At 39.6% G+C, this 15,451-nt stretch overlaps 1 protein-coding gene across 1 annotated transcript in view; it reads left to right on the forward strand.

Moving 5' to 3' along the window:
* ZNF385D (zinc finger protein 385D) overlaps window positions 1-15,451 on the forward strand; it is a 990,916-nt gene that overhangs the window by 233,493 nt on the left and 741,972 nt on the right. The window lies entirely within an intron of this gene.

The following is a 15,451-nucleotide window of genomic DNA, read 5'->3' on the forward strand; positions in this document are numbered from 1 at the left end:
ATTTTAAAAAATACATACTTTTCAAGTCGAAGTTTTAACCAACAAAATGTGATCTTTTAGTATGTACAGATTCTTTAAATTTGCTGGTGAAAATTCATGGTTTGCCTAATCACTTTCTACTTTTAAAAGTATAAGCTGAATTTAGGAGTAAGCAAATTTTAAAAATAGCACGTACGTATTTTTGAAACAAATGGAAGATTATTAATAAAAGCAGGGAGAGGTGAGGGAAGGGAGGGTAGAATCCTACAGCAGGATTTAGGGCAGCTAAAATAACAGTAACGCCAAAGAGTTAACAATATTGTGGTCTGGTTGGATGTTTCATTGATAAGATATGTTTTATTGATAAGATATGTTTTATATCCATTTTATTAACATTTAAATATGAGACTGGATTTTGATATGTTCTAATATTTGGTATTGAAGACAAATATACTTTTGTAGTGTTGACTAAAATAATTGCACGAGGTGGCAGTTGTGAGTGAAACTTTATTTGGGGCAATATGAGGACTGCAGCCCAAGAGACAGAGATCAGTAGCTCCGAGAAACTGCTCCAGTGAGGCAGGGGAAAAGATGGTATATATGTGATTTTGGTAAAGAGGGGGTATATGCGATCAAATATATACTTTTTTGTAGAAAGTTTCCACTTGTGCCATGAAGCTTCTGCTAGTCAGGAGAAGCAGTCATCACCATGAAAGGTTTTAATGCTTTCCTAGATATAAGGAGATACAGGAACTGGGCTCATAAAATCAGCTCCTGAGAATATCTAGCTGTCTGAAGACCTGTTCTGCCAGTTTTCTAGGAGCACAGAGTGCCTGTCTCTGCGCTCCACCCTGAACTCCTTCATGGGGTGTTGGAGGTCAGCAGCTGCAGCCTCACAGATTCCATCCTTGTAGAAGTAGATGGCAGGCACCCATGGTAAATGCCAATTTGTGGTTGACAGGAGTTTGCTTCAAGGCTACCAAAATGAGAAAAAAACAAACAAACCACAAAACAGTGTATTTTTTAAATGGAAAGTATTTCTACCTTCCTTTGTATTTTTAGTATGGCTGAGCTGGAATATTCTAATAGAAAGGACTCTGTGTTTCTCTTTCTTTTGTATGACAAAAGGTTAATTATGGATCTTACTGGTCAAAGAGATATTTAAAAATAATCATTGCAAAGTAAATAAGAACTACGAAATTTCATAGCTCCAAGATGAGCTAGTGAGGCCATGGACTTATTAAGTCATATTTAAAAATACAGATTTCATGACCTCTGCTTTGAATCTTCTAGGGAAAATCTTTTCCCTATCATTGGCATTAGGGTAAAATCATGGTAAGTACAGCGTGATTGAGTTTCAAGTTGTCTTTCTTTCAGTTGCTGTGGGTGTGAAGCCCAATCCACATCTCTGTCCATTGACACTGAATTAAATCACAGAGACAGTTTTGGGTGAAGTTAGAACAGAACAGCTTGATTGCTTTCCAGGCAGAGGGAACCAGAGTGGGCTAATGACCTCAGAACTGTGTGCCCCCTTGGAGGGGATAGTGGGGGGTTCACAGTACTGGTTCAGAGACAGTGTGATCGGCTCGTGGACGTTCTTCCGATGGGTCAGTGGTGAGCTGAGTGGGAATCGGCACCATCAGCCTTCTGGCTCCAACTGGTCTGCGGTCTGTGGGCTTCTGGATTAACGTCTCCCGCCTGTGTGGGGTTCAGTGTCTTCACAGCAGCTCAGAGATACTGGTATGTGGGACCCTTGAAGGAGAACGAGGACCCTGCCCCGAGGCTGCACTGTTATCTCTTGATGCTCCTCTTGTCTCTGCATCCCCTCCCTTCCCTAATTAGCAAAGGTTTGGACCTGCTGCTCTGGGAAGGTCTTGGAGGCTAAATGAAGCCTGTTTCCTATAATCAAGAAATGCAAGCTTTTGTGCCCAGGAGACCCACAGGGGTCCTGCTGGGTTTCAGTGGTGGTGACGGTGTCAGCTTCAGGGTTTTACTTCACTTACCTTGGTATTTAAAATTGTCTTTGGAGAAGTAATAAGTTACATCATAGAAAGAAACTCAAGAGTTTAAATCATAGCTAATCTCAGATGAAATTCAGGATGGTCAACAACTTTCAAATCATAGGACTGAGTTCCTCAAATCAAATATTTTAAAATAATTGCATCAGTCCACATATAATGGACTAGCATTGTACTAAAGGCTTTATGTACATTTCTTATTTATTTTTCTTTACACCCAGAGAGATATTTCCATTATCATCCTCTTACAGATGTAGAAATTGAGGAGAATGACAATGAATCCTGTACTGAAGGTCACCCAACTCTTAAATGGTCAAACTAGAGATCAAATTCCAGTCTTATACATTAAATAGCTGCATTCTAAAGTATACTGTCTCCCCAAAATGAATATTCCATAGAAGTGGTGACTTTATTTATTCAAGGAGAAAATTATTTTAAGAGAATATAAAAAAATAAAATTATATCATATTCCCAACAATGCAACAATCAATATGGTGCTTAGCAAATTTCATTGCTACATTTTCTTTGCATATTATTTTCCCAAGTTTCTTTTTAGCATCAAGTTATCAAAAGTTGTGAAAATGATTATGAATTAATGGGAGCACTTGGTTTGGATTATCTTGGTTTGATCTGAAATCATACTTCGGAGGAGCCCTCACCTCTGATGACAGGTGGATTTAACTACAGGTGGATCTAACTACAGGCAATCAACTCTCAAATCAAGTTGTTATTTTACATTGATATAGAAACATATTATTTCTTTTATATATCCCTCTGTCTTTCCACACTAGAAATGTACTTTTTCAGACCTTTGGGGAATAAGGAAGGAGCCCAGTTCTGAGAGTCATATGATTAATTGTCCTTCCTTTACTCACACAGTGACCGAGCTAAAATCAGGAATCCTCAAGAGTAATGGGTCATGGAAATATTGAGTTGAGCATTTTCACCTTTAGTTTATTCAGAGGTAGAAATGGGACTAGAAGGAAATAGCCTCCTCCTTGAAGATGCACACACAGAATGGCTGCTGTGAACTTCTTCCATCTTTAAAAAAGCATCTCATCTCAGATTTCAAACTTGAAGGCAGTGTGGGAGGGCCAAGAGAGCAGTAAGATATTAGAAATATTTACCTGGATAAATTCAACCTTATCCATAGCTCACTGTCAGAGACGCAAATAAAATCAGTAGTAGTTGCTGTTGTTAATTTGCTAAGTCACGTCTGACCCTTTGTGACCTCACGGACTGCAGCACGCCAGGCTCCTCTGTCTTCTACATTCTCCTGGAGTTTGTTCAAATATGTCCACTGAGACATGGAACTAGATTTTATTATTCATTTGAGGTTGTCTAAATGGAAAAAATTAGTAACACTGGTTCTGGGTGACTGTAGAACATTGTATAGTTACATGCCTACAGGTGTATTCTAAAATATGTGAAAAAGTACAAGAATAAACAAGAGGGACATCACCCTAGCTAAAATAGGGTTTCTGTATTTCTGAGCAAAATGTGGCATTTCTCATGTCATTTGACTTATTACCTAAAATGGGCTTCTGAAGATTGCAGTGAAAAAATATACCGTGTGTGCTGGTTAGGTAGGAGCCCCTGGTCCCACAGGTGAGACCTGACTTCACTTTCTGACAGTTGCTGCCGTCTTGACAGGAGTTACAATACCAAAGACACATGTCCACACGTGCATGTATGTTGTCCTGAGTCCCCAGGTCCCTCCTGACGACTGAGAGTGTTGCCTGCTCAACTCCCCAAGCACTGCCTGCAGGTGAAGGGGCTGGCTCTTCTGAATTTGCTCCTTCCTTGGAGCAAAACCTCCCAACTTCTTGGCTCAAAAGGCCATTCCAGCTTCAGCTTTACCGATAACATGGCTGCAATTCTATCAAGTCCAGCCCACCTTCCCCCAGGTCTGCTTTCCTCCTGCCTCTCACTTCCTGATCTCTAATCCACCACTTGCCCCCAAGGAGTCTGCCCCCTGGGAATTCACCCAAGCCATCACCAGTGGGTCCCATATATCCCTAAGTAACATGCATAATGTGCTTCACTGTGCAAGACTCCAGCGTTTAATACTCCCTCCTTGTGCATTTCCCGTCCAAGCCTGTACTTAAGCTTTGTTATCAGAAATGCAGAGGCAACAACAGAAAGTGAACTAGTATTCACTGTTGCTCCACTTCTTTTATAAGCATCATCTACTGCACACAATCCGTGTCTCTGCAAAGCAATTGTTACTGCATCTGTTTTAAAAATATGTTAGCCAGGGAGATCAAAGGGACAGGGAGACTTGCCTAATAACTCTGTTCATTTGTTAAGTTTGTCATATTTATATTATCACGGTACACTCATCTCCACGGTAGACTTACATTCTTCTGTCAACAAAATTATGCCAAATATTTGGTATTTTCTTATGTGATTGAGTTTATGTCATTTTTAAAGCACTTAAGTTACATTATTACAGGAAAACTGATGTTTCCTTAAATTATTTTCACCAACATAACTGCGGAGGACGTTTTGTGCAGTGTAATTTACCACTACATATTATTCTAGAAATACATTTACGTTTACATTAGCACACTTTTTGAAGATGAGGTGAATACAGAAGTGGCAGAAGGGTATTAGATAATTAAAAATTTCTTAAATGTCTAGAATTTCACTTATTTCAGAGGTTGCATTCTTCACACTTTCAAGAAAACTGTAAATCAAAGAAATTCCAATACAAGCTGCATGCACGCCTTACTTTATTTGGAAAAGGTCTTTGATTTTATATTTATGGGGAAGGTATGTTTTGCAAATAATGATTATTTTCTGATAATAATAATGTCCTGTCTGAGCTGTTCATAAATGTACAAAAATAAAACAAAAATCATCAAAAATCCCACAAATGTAATTACTTCTGATCTTTTTGTCATCATTCTACCAGGTATGCAGGTAAATATGAATAAGCAATATTATATGTGCAATATTACATACATTATAGTATAGTGTTTATAGATGATCACCTTTTTATGACTACATATGTTTAATTACCATAAAGAAATTAATTAGCTTATGTTAAGGTTTTGCTCACATTTGTCATTTAGCTTTCCAACTATGTGAAATATTCTATAGTGGAAAAGCCTTATCATCATGAAGTATAAAGTGAAAAGTTAAAACAAAGCATCCTGAGGAGTTTTATCAGAAGACAGGAATTTGAACATTAGCCTAAAAATACTTTGATTCACGAGAGCATTTTGGAACACATATCGCAAAGGGTACAACTTTCAGGTTGTTAGAAGCTTCTATGGCCAACTAACATCATTCAGTTTCAGGGCTCACCGTGGTTAAACTCTTACTAATGCGCGTTGAAAGACTGAGTTATAAGTTGACCGATTATGGCAGCTTTGTTTTGTAAACACCGTCTTTGTCATATTTGAGTTATTTTATTAAGCCTGGTTGTCTAGTTTTATGGGGCTGAAACTGCTGTTGAATGATTCAGTTCTGTCTACAGTGTTCTGGACCCTTTCGGGGCTCATTGTTTTGTGGCATATAGATTGTGAGCGTCATCTCCCTTGTCTATCCCCTTAGCATTAAATTTTCTTTTATTAACAAAGAAGCTAAATAAAACTGTACTGTCTAGCTTTCACTTATCTATTCTCTTTCCTCTTTCCATTGATTATCCTAGATAAGGTTTAAAGTGTCAGTAGATTTTCAATTTACAAAGGTGTTCCCTCTCTTGCAACATTGGTAGTTAATTAAAATAGCTTCAGAGAGTTTTCTAATACCTCGTCTTAAGATATATATATGTCGCTGTGTGTTAAAGGTTTCATTTTCATATAAGTTTGTCTCATCTTTTAATCTCCAAGTACCATTCACACTTTTGTAGAATGTCAAATGTCAATAAACGAATTAGAATTTGCCAATATCTTTGTGGGTTCATAGTGTTCCCTTTCATTTAATAATGAAAACTGCTTTCTTAATACTACTGTGTCTATGTTGGTATATGACATACTGCAATGTGGCAGTAAGGAATACTGCTTTGCTCATACTTCTGTCTTATCGACCATATCCTTTAGAAGGTTCAGCCAAGGGGAGGCAATAAAAAAATGCTGATGCTAAATTGACCAACATTATGTGATAAGTTATTTTGTTCTTACTTGAATCTTCTAAGTTTCTTTTTATCTCTGAGGGATAAAAATATGGGGAAAAGTGACAAATGCAAAATATTCCAATTTTGACTAGGTCTCTGGCTTTGGTTACTGATTTTTATTTCTCCTGTAAAATAGGGATACATTGTTAATTAGTTCAATGGAAACATACCTTCTTGCTAACACTTTAATAGTTTAGATCAGAAAGTTAATCCTCTTAGAAGCATTATGCTTGGTGTACTCTGCTGCTTTATGTCTCATTTTTGTAATTGAACATGAAGGGAATGTAGCATTTTAATCATAACTCTGCCAACATCTTTAAATTCAGGCCAGTTGACATTTTTTGTTTGTTTGTTTGAAATTTTCGTCACCAAGAAAGACACGGTTTCTCTCCTTCTAGACTGAGTTGGTGGTAGTGTATTCTTGGTTATCAAAATCTTCATGGCTTTGGGAGTTTGAAATGGTGAATATTCATGATGTGTGAAAAAGCGTGGTACGTAACTGTATGATCCTGATTATATGAAAACGGATGCTTAGTTGTGAAAATACATAAATGAGACCCAGAGGACGCGTCAGAGGTAAACCGCTTGTTGTGATGGATAACGTTGCCTTTGCTTCTTGTGTTTTTGGTTTCTTGTTATGCACATGTTAACTTTTAAGAAATAAATGTTATTTAATGTTTTAGAACCTTTTTAAAGGGTTGTTCTAAGAAAATATTCTAATAAAAATCTCTACTGAAAAACCTTCAAAAAGAGAGCACAGACACATTTATTATTCCAAAAGGGACAGATTTCTGGTCACCAGCTACTTGCTTGACCTGGACTTGGTAAGTCCGTTGAAGGAAACCATCTTTTTCAACACAGAGATCTCTTTCTCCAACCTGTGTCCTGAAGAAACCCTTCTTTACCGGGGTAACGGTGAGGTTTTACAAGCTGAGGTTAGTAATCAGGGCTGACCCCCTGTCTGGAGACTGTGGCACTGTGCCCAAGAAAAGCGTACCCAAGCTCCTCACGACCACTGTTTGTGTGAAAAAAAATAGATGAAACGACCACTAAGGGAAACTTGAAGAGAGAAACGGATGAATTAAATGCCTGCCATTTAGCTTGAGAACAGGATTTATTTGAGATAGAAGAGTTTCATTTGTGATTCTGTGTCTGTATGGGGTGTGTATTTGGGGACATTAGAAGAATTGCAAGAACTGAGAGCTTGTGGCGGTGGTGGTATAAGCGGGGGGTGCAGAGTACTGCTTCGGCCCGTCTGAGCCTCGCTCTCTCTAGCAGGGGTTCAGCCACGTCTTCTTTGCTCACCTTTTGCCTCTTTCAGTCAATAACCACGTTCAGCAGCGACTTCCTCCCGTCATAGTGTTTCTCTACCCCCCGATCTTTGAAAAATAAGCATCTTCCTGCTTTTCTCGATTTGAAAGTATGTTTTGCCACGTTTGTTCTGTTTCGTTTCTATTTCTTCTGAAAGCAGTTTGCTGCACGGTAACAGTGTTAGTAGATACTGGAGACAGGATGCTTTCAGGTATGAGTTCCCCTTTCCGGAGAAAGGTGCCTTGCATTTGGAGGTCAGTCCCGTAACTGGCTTCATGGTTTCTAAAGCCCCACCCCAGGCGTGTCACACTTCATCGTTTTGTGTGTTTCTCAAGAACACTAAGCAGTGGTGTGAGCAGGGGTGTGTGTCTGTGTGTGTGCAAGAAGGTACACTAGGGTGGGGCAAATAGAGTAGCACTGACGTGCACGTCACCGTGTGGAAACAGACAGCTAACAGGAAGCTGCCGTACGGCTCAGGGAGCTCAGCCCGGTGAGCTGTGGGGACCTGGAGGGACGGGGTGGGGATGGAGGGGAGGGAGACCCCACAGGGAGGGGATCAGTGTACACTTCTGGCTGATTCATGTTGTTGTACAGCAGAAACTAGCACAACACTGGAAAGCAAGTATACTCCAATTAAAAATGAATAAATAAAATAATAAAAATAAAAACGAGGGTACAATAGATTAATCATTAAGTAGATCTTTAAAATGTGAATTTTAAGTGTTTAAATAAGAAACTTTGACATAATTTTCAAAAATAGAATCTCGGGTACATGTATTTCTTCTCCTTGTTTTCAAAATTGCAATAATACAACACAAGAAATTTGGGAACAGAAGTAAATATATCCGTAGCAGCATTGCATACTTGAGAATAGTAAAACAGTGAGGAATTTCTGGAAAATATAAAGGAACTAAGGGCTTCCCTAATAGCTCAGTTGGTAAAGAATCCACTTGCAATGTGGGAGACTCTGGTTCGATTCCTGGGTTGAGAAGATCCCCTGGAGAAGAAGAGAGAGGCTACCCACTCCAGTGTTCTGGCCTGGAGAATTCCATGGACTGTATGGGGTCACAAAGAGTCCATGGGATCACAGAGAATTTCGGAAAAATATAAAGAAAATAAGGTGAAAATGAGGTAAAACAATAAAGCTAAATGCAAACAAGAAAATACAGAGTTAAGGAGAAAGGGCCCTATTACTTAGGTTTCCAGAAAAATTTCAGACTGCCTCTAACTTTGATCTGAGGTAGCCTTAAGTGTAGGGCTCACCGTTTGATGGACATCAGGATGACTTTATGTACACTGATTTGCAGCCAGAAGCTGGGACATAACCGACCTGCCCAGCCTAATCCTGGAAAAGTGAACAGCAAATGAGTCTAGGGACTACAAGCCAGAAAGGGCAGGAAGTGAATGGTTTGATGGAGATCACGGATGAGAGAGGTAGAGGAAATAGATGTGTCTGATAAGAATTTTTAATTTGTTGCCTTCATACGTGTGCTGTAATATCTTCTGACATCTCACCTATAGAAACTTCAGTAAAGGCAGCTTCACTTACTGACATTTAATGTAAGATCAGAATCCTTCGTGGGGAATAAAATGTGTTCCAGGACTATATCCAAGTTGAGAAAGATATTATCTTGCAGATAGAAGGACAAAGGAAGTATAATGCCTGCTCTGCTCATTTGCAAACCTTTTAATCAGGTACAGCGTTGAAATCAAAGGTGTGAGCAAGACATACTTACCCGTCACTTAAAATTTGCCAACTTTGAGAAAATGCATGAATTTCAAGTCAAGATTTTACCTCAGAGAAGATAGGTAATGGGAAACCACATGTGCTTTTATTTCAAGATTTTCAGTGATTCAATATATATTCGTGTATATAATACAGAGGATTGTGTGAACTCGTCAGTGAGAAGAGGTGAAGGACTGTGGTTTCAAAAGTGAAGAGTAAAAGCAGAATTAGTGTAAGAGTATTCCTCTTCCTTGCTATGCCCTGGTGATCCAGTGGTTAAGGCTCTGCACTCCCAAGGCCGGAGGCACAGGTTCGATCCCTGCCTGGGGATCTAAGGTCGTGCAGTGCAGCTGTAACAAATAAATAAATGCTCTTCTAGAAAACAATCATTGGGAAGTATAAAAAATTACAAAAAAAGAGTGTTTAACTTCCTTAGCACATATTAAGCAAACACATGCATAGGTAATAGTAATTCTGATCAATAATTAATATTTTCAAGTTCCAGAGAAGATTAGTCTTCTAACAAAGACAATTGGTACAAAATATGTCACTCGCAGGAAGAATAAAATAGTGAATATAGTTTGAATGGGGAATTAACAAGGTTCTCCATTAGAACCCTGTTTGCATGCTGTGTATTTGGAATAGAGTGGTTGATGTTAAGAAATTGAACAGAGGAAAAACTGATCAGAGCTTAACAAAAATGATAACTTCATCTACATACACATTCAATTTGTACTACTTCAACATGGGTTTTATCCTCACTGGTAGCACAGCTACAGTCAAGGGAATTATAAAATAGGCAAAAGAAAGAAGAAAGGGGGAAGCAAACTTAATGTTTACTTTTTGTAGGATGAAGAGAAAGAGTATCTTAACGACGTAATGAAGATGTCAGAAATATATACCGTGGGTTATGTTAGTTGTGCATTTAATAATATTTCCAGTCTTATTTTCAGTGCAGTCCAAAGGACCAATGAGATTGCCGATTGTGCTAATGACATGTTGATATCCTCTTCATATTTTCCACAGTGAGGGCTCAGTATTAAAAATAAAAAGACTTTATTTTATTGTTCAATTCACAGATCCTCTCCCCGAAAATAAGTCCATGTGGGCTGGGGCTTAGGCCAATCTGAGAACCAGTCTTCTCTTTAAAGACAATGTTACTGAGATATCTTTGACATATATAAGTTTTACATATTATGGTATAAAATTTAATGTTTTTATATATCTGGATAAACTGAAAAGATTACCATGATCAAGCTAAATGACTTCTTCATCACTTCTACATAGTTACCCTCTTATGTGTGTATGTGTTGAGAAGATTTAAGACTTACTCTCTTAAGGGATTGCCTGTGTGTACCACAGTATTAGCTCTAGTCACCATGCTGTGTCAGACATCCAGAATTTACTATCCCTGTAACTAAGTCTTTGTGCCCTTTCACTGACATCTCCCCATCTCCCCCACACCCCTACTCACCCCTGGTGACCACAATTCTGCTCTGTGCTCTTACAGGCTCTGCTTTTTCGATTCCACATATAAGTGAAGTCTGCAGTAGTTATCTTTCTGTGTCTGGCTCATTTCACTTAGCATTGTATCCTCCAGCTTCATCCATTCTGTCTCAAATACCAGGGTTTTCTTCTTTTTACAGACTGAGTAATTTCAAATTGTGTGTGTATATATGTATATATGTCCAGACACACAGTTTAACCTTGAATCACGTGGCTGTTAGGGGTGCTTACCCCCAAGGTACTTGAAAATCCTGACTAGATAGCTAAAAAATAACTAATATCTTTGTATAAGCCCCCTTATCTGTTGTTCTACAGCTTCAGAGTCAACCAACTGCAGATCCTGTAGAACCTATTTATTGAAGAACAACAACAAAAAATCCAGGTATAAGTGGATCCACTCCAGTTCAAACCCATGTTATCCAAGGGTCAGCTTGCACATACACACCCCCACACACGCCGCATCTTCTTTACCCACTCATATGTGCACACCTGAGATGCTTCCATTTCTCACTTATCATGAATAACGCTGCAGTGAACACAGGAGTGTAGATGTTTGTTTGAGATGCTGATTTCATTTCCTCTGGATCCACTCCCGGAAGTGAAGTTGCTGGATCGTAGGATTGTTGTTGTTTAGCTGCTGTGAAATGTTCAACTCCTTTGACCCCATGGAATGTAGCCCTCCAGGCTCCTCTGTCCTTGGGATTTCCCAGGCAAGAATACTGAGGTGGGTTGCCATTTCCTTCTCCAGGGGATCTTCCTGACTCAGGGATTGAGCCTCAGTCTCCTGCACTACAGGTGGATTCTTTGCCACTGAGCCATGTGGGAAGCCCAGATCAGAGAGTCGATAATGGAGACCCATCATGGAGACCTCCATGGAGGCCCATTATAATCAAATCATTAAGAGTTAAGGAGACAATTTTGAAAGCAGCAAAAGTGACTTGTTACATATAAGGTTCAGCAGAAACCTTGAAGGCAAGAACAGTGTGAGATGATATATTCAAAATGCTTAAAGGGAAAAAACACTGCCGACCAAGCCAGTAAACCTGGAAAGAGTAGCCTTTAAAAATGGAGAGGAGACAAAGGTCTCGGACAAATAAAAGCTGAGGGAGCTCATCACCACTAGACCTGCCTGACACGAAATGCTAAATATAGCTCTTCAAGTTGGAGCAAAGGATGCTAACTCAGCAAGACAAGAGCATAAGCAAGTATGAAACTCATTGGTAACATTCACATATAGGCAAAGCCAGGTTAGACTCTACTACCTTAATAGGGGTGGGTAATTATTTTTAATCCTCATTTAAAGGTTGAAAGACAAAAGTGTTCAAAATAACTGTAGCTAAATATTAGTGAATGCACAACACAAACCGATGTAAACTTCGAATGCCTCTTTCCCCTCAGTGCTCCCAGAGGTTTGGCTTTAGACCCCAGGGGATAAACCTTTCCAAGAGGCTCCATGTTCAGTCAGGTTGTCTCCCGAGGGACCAGCCCCAGATCACTTCACACGTGATCACATAGGTTGGGATTTTCACATGAGTGCTGTTCAGAGGAAGCCTACTCTAGTTCTACTTATTTACATTTTATTCTGGATGCCCCACTTAGCATATTAAATATATTTTAACAACTAATATGTGGGTTCAGAACAAGCTTGGTAAGTCATATCTTCACCACGGTCCCTATCCCTCTGTAATTAAATGTGTTATCAGATTAAGTGGGTTGGTGGCTTGAAGGAAGACATTAACAATATTTATATTTTACTTAATAATCAATGTTGAATACTACAAGGTTTGTCTTCTATGGGAAGATTTCTTATTCAGAACCTAGAGAAAAGAGAATTGGAGAGAATTCTCTTCAAAGAGAATTCATTGTTGACTTAAGAAAAAAATCCTTTGCCCAATTCGTACTTCCAGGGAGGCTATTCCAAGAATCTACCACTTAATTTCTGTAAGTAAAATCTGGCATGAACATACTCTTTTTTCTGAGGAATATTTATGTAAATAAAGCAATAAAACTAAGTATGCATATGTGTGTCTATAATATACATACTCAAACACAAATAAGTAACAATTACTATATAGCTTGGAGACATGTGTAAGGCCCTGTTTGAACTTGTAAGGAAAGATAAAAATATGGCTGTTTTATAAGGAGGATATTCATAAACTAAGAGTTATTTTGCTGTTTCTACTCTTTCCAGTTCCTTCTAATTATTTATGGCATTATTTTGTTTACTTTCCCTGTGCAATGAGCTTCTGGAAAGAAGGAAATGAGACATTGTAGGTGGAAGTATTCCAACAATATAGGCTTCCCTGGTAGCTCAGACAGTAAAGAATCTGCCTGCAGTGCAAGAGACCTGGGATGAATCCCTGAGTGGGGAAGATCTCCTAGAGAAGGGAATGGCAACCCACTCCAGTATTTGTGCCTGGAGCATTCCATGGACAGAGGAGTCTGGTGGGCTACAGTCCATGAGGTCGCAAAGAGTCAGACACAACTGAGCGACTTTCTCTTTTTTCACTTTCATTTCATACAAAGATGTGAATTTTAATTCATTTTTTTTCCTCTGAAGTGACTCTGAATTATTTGAACTTAAGGGCTCCAAGAATTTAATAGGAATTTAATTGCATATTAAACCTAGACTAAAAGTCAATGGGATACACTGTGAGGATGTGAGATTTCTGAAATGTTTCTTACATACAGATTACCTGACACTCTGCTGTGCTTTGCTCTGATACCATCAAAACCAAAAGCTATAAGACTTAGGGACAGTAAGAGGAGAAGTGGGGCAAGTGAGCTGTTTTTTCTATGTGTCCTTAGAGGGGAGGAGAAAGTGGGCAGTGGTCACTGTGGGGAGGAGAGGGACACAGACAGAACCCTAGAACTGGCCAGTAAAAGGTGTAAAAAAGGGTGAAGAATTTGCCTGCATCTGCGATCCCAGCTCAGGTGGCCAAATTGACAGATACTTGTATTTGGGGGCTCTCTCTTAGTGTGTCCATTAGAGTCACCTGACTTGGGTGAAGTGCGGTTCTTTGCAGCCTCCCCCAAAGTTCTTGAACCAGAAATACTGAGGGTAGCCAAGGAATCTGTGTCTTAAAGAGTTCTTTAGGTGCTTCTGTTACAGGCTGTTTGAGAATCACTGCCCCGTGTAATACATATCATCTCAGAAGCAATAATTTTAAAATTCAATAGTAATGTATGTCATGTATTTAGTACCAACGGGCAGTAAATTTTCAGTACAATAAGCTGTGGCTATAATGATGGTTAATTCTTGTTAAACACTATAATCTGCTGGGAGAAAAGTCCAGGTTGGGAAACTAACATGTATAATCATAGATTTTAGTGTTTATAGTGTCCTTAGAAAAATGGCCCAGGGACACCTCAGGTGACCTGTACACAGATCTCATGGGAAGTGAGAAGGGCTTGTGTCTGTGTGTGATCAAGTCCTGTCCAACTATTTGGGACCCCATGGACTGTAGCCCACCAGGCTTCTCTGTCCATGGGATTCTCCAGGGAATACTGGAGTGGGTTGCCGTTTCCTTCTCTAGGGGGTCATCCCGACCCAGGAATCAAATCAGTGTCTCCTGCACTGGCAGGGGGATTCTTTACCATCGAGTGACTAGGGAAGCCCTTGAAGGGTCTGAGTTTCAAAAATTAAAATCAGCGCTTAGGTAGTGATGTTGCAATTAGTCCTCTGACCACAGTGCGAGTAGCAAAGATCTGGCCCGTGGCCCCTTTTACTTATACTTGGCAGTCCTGTGCAACCCCTGAAGCCATCTGAAACAGGAGTTTGAGTGTTTGTGGAGAAGCCAAAGACAGAAAGTAGGAGCAAGTTGGGGCTATCTGAGTTCATGGCCTCCCCTCCCTTGAATTGTGGCATTTGTCCGTCTGTCTTTAGGAAGCCATTCAATGCTTCTCAGAGAGTTTGGAAAGCAACCATACATTGCTAAAATTTTTATGGTCACTTTCTATTAATTTCACACCTTCAGAGGGAGACAAATATAACTTTAGATAAAAGGAAGACCATTGCACAGAACAAGCCATACGTAACTCCTACCATGTAGATTGTACTGTGCAGGGCCATCCAGAAGGGTCCACACTCCTGCTCTGCTTAGTAAAGCTTTCACTTTAATTTTATTTTGAACATTAAAGCAGTTTCTTTTTTGAAACTAAATTTAGTTTTAATCGCTGACTCATATACATGGATCTTGGTGTATAACTACAGGATGCTACCAAGGGAGACTTTTCAGTAACCTCCATTGTTTCACTGGGCTTCCCAGGCGGTGCTAGTGGTAAAGAGCCTGCCTGCCCGTACAGGAGACATAAGAGATACAGGTTTGATCCCTGTGTTGGGAAGATCCCCTAGAGAAGGGAACGGCTACACCCTTTAGTATTCTCCCCAGAGAATCTCATGGACAGAGGAGCCTGGAGGGCTATATAGTCCATAGGGTCACAAAGAGTCGGACATGACTGAAGCAACAGCATGCACACATCCTTCTGCAGTTTGGAGAGTTTTCCAAGAAATGATTGAAAATATGGTCTCCACTTTAATAAAGGAAGCTGGGTGGTGTTGAGTAAGTGGTTCTGTCCTTTAAGCAACACAGTTAAGGGCTTAACTGTGCAGCGTGACAGAGCAGTAATAGTGCGACTTGTTTAAGTGGAGCCCATTTAAGTGGAAGGCTTTTTACTGCGTCTGACTCTGCTCTTTTAGGGCTGGTGAACTTGTCCTTAATTGGATTTGATCCCTCCATCATGCATGGCTGAAGACAAATTTAAAAAGCACACATTTTAACTCAGTAG

The sequence above is a fragment of the Bos indicus x Bos taurus genome, chromosome 27, assembly GCF_003369695.1.
Source record: "Bos indicus x Bos taurus breed Angus x Brahman F1 hybrid chromosome 27, Bos_hybrid_MaternalHap_v2.0, whole genome shotgun sequence".
NCBI lineage: Eukaryota > Metazoa > Chordata > Mammalia > Artiodactyla > Bovidae > Bos > Bos indicus x Bos taurus.